Raw genomic sequence first — 6,926 nt, 5'->3', positions numbered from 1 at the left:
ATCAAATTCAAATGTGTCAAATGAATCATCAAACAGAACTGTCAAGGATCCCCACCCTAGAGTGCTTTTTCCGCCCACCATGCATGAATACCCTGAATACATGGATAGCATTATGCTCCTTCCTTAGTCTTCTTATTCAAAGGCTTGAACGCTAGTTCACAACAATGCAATATTAAATTATTGTTTTGGTGTATTGTGGTGAACTAGTGTTTTATTTTGTTATTTTTGATATATAGGTACATATTTTTTGTAAACACTCCACAATATAAAAAATACAGCAATGCATATTGTATTCATATCAAACGCACTTATAGCATTATCTAAATATGTTTTTTTTAATTTGTATTGAAATTACTATATTGACAAAAACAATGATTAGCAGGTACCTAATTTCAATTTATTTGTTAACTATAAGGGGTGTCTGAATGTTCAAGTACCTAGCTATTTCTCAATCATTTCGTCTAGTACACCCTTTTACCAGCACCGTCTCCCTAGCACAAAATTTTTGGAATTACAAAAAGATGCGCAGAATAAAAGTAAAGGTTTACAATACATCCAATATTTGTTTATATATAATCTGTATATTTTTCCACAATTCTACACTATTTTCTACAGGCGTGGTTCAGTTGATTTTAAACATTTCGAGAGCAGCGCTCAGTAGGGCAGAAATCAGAACTATATCTGGCTCTGTATTTTACAATAGATAGTTATTTTCTTTTATTTATGGTATTTCAAGCAGTCCCGATTACAGTTTACGATGATTGCATTGAAACAATATTGAAATCGTGACTGTCATAATTTTTAAGTATTTTTGTTTTTACTAGTGCAGTTATTGAAACTATAAAATTCACAGGTACCAAGTTTGTGTGATGTAACGCTGTTTCGGGCAGTAAAAATTAAGTGAAGATTGTGATGTGTCGGTATTTGAGTAACGCGATTTTGGAGCGGTATTTTTTTGTAACGTCGTGTCGCGCTCCACAACGAATCATGAACCTGTTACTGAAGAACGACGGTTATAATGACGACAAAATTATAAATTATTTATAATTTGCAAATAAATTATTTATAATCGCTCTTGAAGTAAGCTCGAACCGTAGTAACCGCATAGCGACGTGTTTAGCTCCAGCCGTCGCGATTTCGTCGGTCGCCAACAGTAGTATCAGGAACTGGTATGTCCGTAGCGCCGCGCGATCTCGATCGGGACGTGTTCGCTCCAGCCGTCGCGCTCCTAGAGTTGTAGTTTCCTGTCGCGAACAGAAGTAACTGCTTAGTCCAGTCATCTTAGTCGAAATAGGGTATGAATCTCGGAATTCAAGATAACCGGCTGTAAACTCGTATAAACCTTTATTTTAGCATCCCAAAACATGTCTCAAAACCTACATATTATGATAGCGTGTGCGCGACTTGTAAATAACTGAGGTCAAAGGTCAACAAATCGATTTTTTTGCGCATTTTTGCAAATATCCCGTTCCCTTTCAGATTTACGCTATTTGCATTTATTATAAATATTGTAGAAGATAAAATTCTCTATAACTTTTTGGTTTAACTGTTTGGTTTGGAAAATGAATTTTGAAAATTATTAACAGAAATACTTTAATTATATTTTAATTATAGTTAGATTTATACTAATTACATTATAAATAAATAAAAAGACAATAAATACATCTTTAATTTATATGTCTATTAAAAAATACGATTTCATACATTTCTCATGGTTGAAATTAAAAAAATTGAATAAACATAAAAAGAACTCCATGTTCTTATTTTTAGTTTTCTTCTTCATCAGCATCGTCGTCCGGTCGTTGTGGAATTTCAAATTCTTCATTTTCATCTTCAACGACATTTGTCTCCAAGTCTTTTAAGATTTCGGGGTCAAATGTATCATCTTCATTGACACCACTTTGATAGAGTGAAGCATTGAGACAAGCTTGCCCATTACACTGGCCACAAGCTAAAGAGCACGACAACCCTGATTTCCTGTATCCACATCGCGATTCACAACCATTCTTGCAGTTGCAGAATATTGTGTTCGGCAAATTTTTTGAAGCTGGAAGTAGAATAGTAGTGGTAGGTTCCAGGAATCCATTACGCATTATCCAACCCCAGTCCTGGGGTTCTAAATCATGCCCTAACCAAGTCCAATTGTACAAAGAGGCAAGTGTTATTAAATGAAGATATACTTAATTTATGAAAAAAATTATTATATTCAATATGATCTTTTATGAAAAAATGTAAATTATTTATAATTATATATTTTTCAATAATTAAAGGACTTTTTTTTTTTGACCGAGACTACAGGTTGAACTTGAATGATACCGTACATAATGAAAGACTGCGCGCTCACCGCCCTCTATCTCAAAAACGGTTTGAGGTACAAAAAAAATTTTCCAAAACAAAGGTTGTAGAGAATTTTATCCCCTACAATATTTATAATAGATACAAACAGCGTAAATGTGAAAGGGAACGAGATATTTGCAAAAAATGCGCAAAAAATCGATTTTTTGACCTTTGACCTCAGTTATCTACAAGTCGCGCACACGCTATCATATGTAGGTTTTGAGACATGTTTTAGGATGTTAAAATAAAGGTTTAGACGAGTTTACAGCCGGTTATCTCGAATTCCGAGGTGAAACCCCTAAGATGACTGGACTAGCTGTAACTGGGCATCGACGCTCGACCTCGGCGGCGACCTACTTCGTTCCAACCGTCGCGCTCCTAGAATTTTAGTTCCCTGTCGCGAACAGAAGTAACTGGTCCCTGCTATAACTGGCTATCGACGCTCGACCTCGGCGCACAGTGTAACGAAATCGGGAAATGCGGGACATTAGCCCAAAAAACAAAAAATTTAATTCATCAAGTTTTTTATATAGATGGATAAAAGACATCCCAGAGCTCCACCATGTGAGATATTTCTTGAGTTGACCTCTTAGTCGGGGAGTTATGGCGGGTTAAAGTTATGGTTTCCTTAATTTACCAAATCTGTACAAATATTTCATACAATGAAATTTATTATTTTCAGAAATTTCCTTGTGTTGTTCAATTCCAACAATTTTTTCCTTAAAGAGAGGTCTTTTACCAACAACAAACCTGAAAAAAATGTCCCAATTTTTTTCAAGTCTAGTTTCTACATGTTTATTATGACTTTCAAAAAAACGCTTACATTCGCGCAAGGTTATATATACGAAATATCATAGAGTGAACCTTCTAGTATACTGTTACATATAAATTTCATCCACCTAGATCTGAACCTGGAAGAAAAAAATAAATTTCTTCGGCAATAATTACGTTTTCCATTGATTCGACCGTAGTTTTTATCCGTAATTTTTTGTGTTATAATTCCTTTATTGAAAAAGCTATACGCTTGCTATGAACATACTGAATGCTATTTTAGGGGCGAGGAACCATCCTCACATTTGGGTGGGGGACAGTTTACATCAATTCAGAAAATCTCAACATGGAGAAAAATTACTCAAGAGAATATTTTTTCAAACCGCCAAAATTTTCTTCGATGTTTTTAACACTCCACCCTCAATGATGCATCATTGTTGGTGCGGTCAGTCGGGTGAAGATCATTCAACCGACATTTTCGACCTAAAGCGCCTCAACTACGGATCGGAAAGCATTCAAAATTTATGTTGATAACATTTTTATCGCCAGCCTTTGTTGTGTGTTTCTTTTTTTTTTTATCTATCAATAACGTTTTTGTGATTTTATGAAAAGATATTTGAAATGAAAACAAAAAATTACACGGATATATTTTTATTCTTTTATTCTGTCTCTATCTTAAAACCGGTACCGTTGGAATAACTTGTTACTAATATTTTTATTGTGAACTGTGAGGTTTGGAGGAGTGTTAGTTGGAAACCGTTGTTTGTTTTTGGTTTTGAAAAACAGAAATGTAAATTTCAAGGATCATAAGAAACTTCTCAATATTATACTATCTCAAAATCCAGTTCAGATTCCAGAAAATTTTTCTCGAGATTTGGAAGACTGTTTAAGACATTTTTGTAACACCTTGCATTCAAAATGGACAAAGAGAAATTATAAATTGGATTATTTTTCTGTGAGTGAATCCGGTTGGCTGGACAGATCCTTTTGCTGGCCCCAATCATTTCTTGATTTAGTAGGACCGTCACGTTCTCAACCGACCAATAGTGGAGAAAACCCGAAAAGAACATTTGGAGAACTCTGCTCAAAACAGAACAGGGGAAGAACGCAAAGTCTTACATCTAAACCAACTGAAGAACTTGAGTTCTCCATGAAAATTAAGTTACGATTGGAAGGCAAACAATAGTTGAGCAAAATTTTTGAATATCTATTGGAAAATCCCGAGGAAGTGAAAAGAGTAAGCGATTTTCTGTTTTGTCCTAAAAGATATATAAAAACTGTCCAAACGGATCTAATTTATCCCTGATTGTTTGAATATTTAGGAATGTCGATTGAGTTTTGACATATTAGCGGGAGATAAATGATTGTTCGACAGTAATTTGATAACGTTTTTGGTCCATAAGAACTATAAACTCTTCGTAAATAAAAAATATACCTGTAAAGTCCTTTTATAAAACTATTTTTTTTGACCTTCCATTACGCCTTTTTTTACTCTTTTCGCCCTGTAGCAAAAATTCCTAGTCGTATTATTTAATTTCTGTCAAAAAATGTTAGCTAGAATAGTGATAACTGAAGAAAAATGCCAATGTCCCACTATTTTAATTTTCGTTACACTGTGCGGCGGCGCGGCGCGTCGGCGACTTGAGGTTGTCGCCCACTAGACCGCTGCGCGGCGCGGCGCTGGGAAGAGAATTTTTTCCGGCGCTGGGAAGAGAATTAAGGGACTGCGCCCACTATAGCGCGCTTTTGAAACGCGGCAACGCTATTTAGTTATAGTCGAAGTGTTTTTTACTTACTGTAGTTTAGTTTTTAAAGCAATGAGTTCAAGTACGGACGAAAGCGTATTTTTTGTGCTTTTCTAACAGAGGAAGAGGAAGAGGGGGTGAGGAAAAGTTTGGACTCATACGATTAACAAAAAAAGAAAGAATAAGTTTGGAGAATTTTACCATCTTTTTCCAGATTTAATAAAAGACAAAATCATTTTTTTCAGTATTACAAAATATAAAGGAAACATTTTACGCACTCCTCAATTGAGGGTTTTAGAAGAAAAAACACCGGGTATATCTACTTATCATATTTTTTCAGAAGAGACAAATTACTAATATTTTTGATAATTCTTATTTATTCTGATGTGTATATTAGTTATGTGGTCAAAAAAACCCTGATCTTTTTTATATATTTAGGTAATTAGAATTTAAAAACAGGAGATTGTCACTTTTCTTAAAAAGTGGAGATTGCCAGTTTTGCCTCTACACCCCTCAATTATATTAAATCTTTGATAGAAAGGCATTTCGTCCATCTGTCTCTAGTGAGGGAAGACTAAAAAAATATCATATTCCTTTATGAAAATCGATTTGCCTAATTTACCTTTAAAAATACAATTCTGCCATTGACACATATCACTAGTTCCTAGTCAAAAAGCCAACTGAAAAGACTCGAATGCAAAATTATCTCCCTTGTGAGTACGCACACTGCAACGCGCCGAAACGCGGGAGACGGAAAAAAGTTGCTAGAGAAGTCTTCCGACTTCTTGACGGAAATTCCGTGGCGCGCTTCTACGCTGCGCGCTCTAATGTGCGTTGGTCCATTTAAATACATGGCAAGCAGACAAAAGAAATTTCCACATGGCGCCGCGCCGCGGTCTAGTGGGCGACAACCTTTACTTCGTTCCAGCAGTCGCTGAAGCGCTTCTAGGGTTTCGTTTTCGCCTGTCGCGATTTGGTCGGTTACTATTGGTGTTGGTGCTTCCGTCGCTACGTTATTTTCGAAATAGCGATTTTTGGTATGTACTAGGCATGGTATAAAATAGCGTTGCGTTAGAAAGATGAAACGTAAAAGCGAATAAAATAAAATAAAAATGTTATTATTTGCTTTTATATATTTACATAAGTTTTATTGTTTATATCTATTTTTAAGGTCTTGAAATTGAAACCTAACGTATTGCCACTGTCATAAATTCTTCTAGTCATCCTGTATTGTTTACAAATTCGTCTATGAAATTGTTTATGAATTTACACGGGCACAGAGATAATGGCAAGGTTGGGAGTAGTTGCAGTTTGTGAAAAAAGGTGGTGGAAAAATCAATAAATCTCAGCAAAATGTATTTTGAGATGGTAGAATGTAGAAATAAGTGGGACGAGGGTTAATCACTGGGACTTTACAGATCTATCGTCTCCCCCTTCTTGAGTTACAACTCATCATACAGTCCCAGGGCTTTGACAAAAGCCAGTATCTGGGACGGTTTTATAGAGGGTTATTCTCCATCTCCAATATCAGTTGTACCTAAGTTCATGGCACGAATGGTTGTAACAGCTGGTACAATTGTAAGAACCTGACAACACTGGTTTGGAGTAGATAACTAATGCCAGAAATACTGCATAAGCGAGGACCGCGACACTGCGGAAGTCGGAACCTCGATTACAAAATAGCGTTATTTTTCTGGAACGGTCGCTACTGTAACGCGACTCATGTGGAACCGGTATTCCCATCACTACTGGACGACGCGTTATTTTGTGATAATTTCAAATATCAAACTCCACTTCTTGCATGGCTTTGTGCCAAATTTGGGCATCTGAAATTCCGCCTAATCTTATTTTGCAATATCTCAGTAGTTTTCTCATTTGTTTTTTGGTACACCCTGTATAATTCTGTTAGTAAGCGATGCTAAGGAATCTAGTGAGTCGGTCAATGTCGATAAGACTGTACTGGAAATGATCAGAATTAGAGTTGATGGGGAGTCATAACAGAAAGTCTCACGTGAGAAGGTAATTTTATCGGCTCAGAACGAATTTTAATGTAGGTAGTATTTAATCCGTTGG

This window comes from Sitophilus oryzae, unplaced genomic scaffold (genome assembly GCF_002938485.1).
Source record: "Sitophilus oryzae breed Bouriz unplaced genomic scaffold, Soryzae_2.0 scaffold_465_pilon_pilon, whole genome shotgun sequence".
Taxonomy (NCBI): domain Eukaryota; kingdom Metazoa; phylum Arthropoda; class Insecta; order Coleoptera; family Curculionidae; genus Sitophilus; species Sitophilus oryzae.
The sequence above is the reverse complement of the archived record's forward strand: the minus strand, read 5'-3'. Positions refer to the sequence as shown.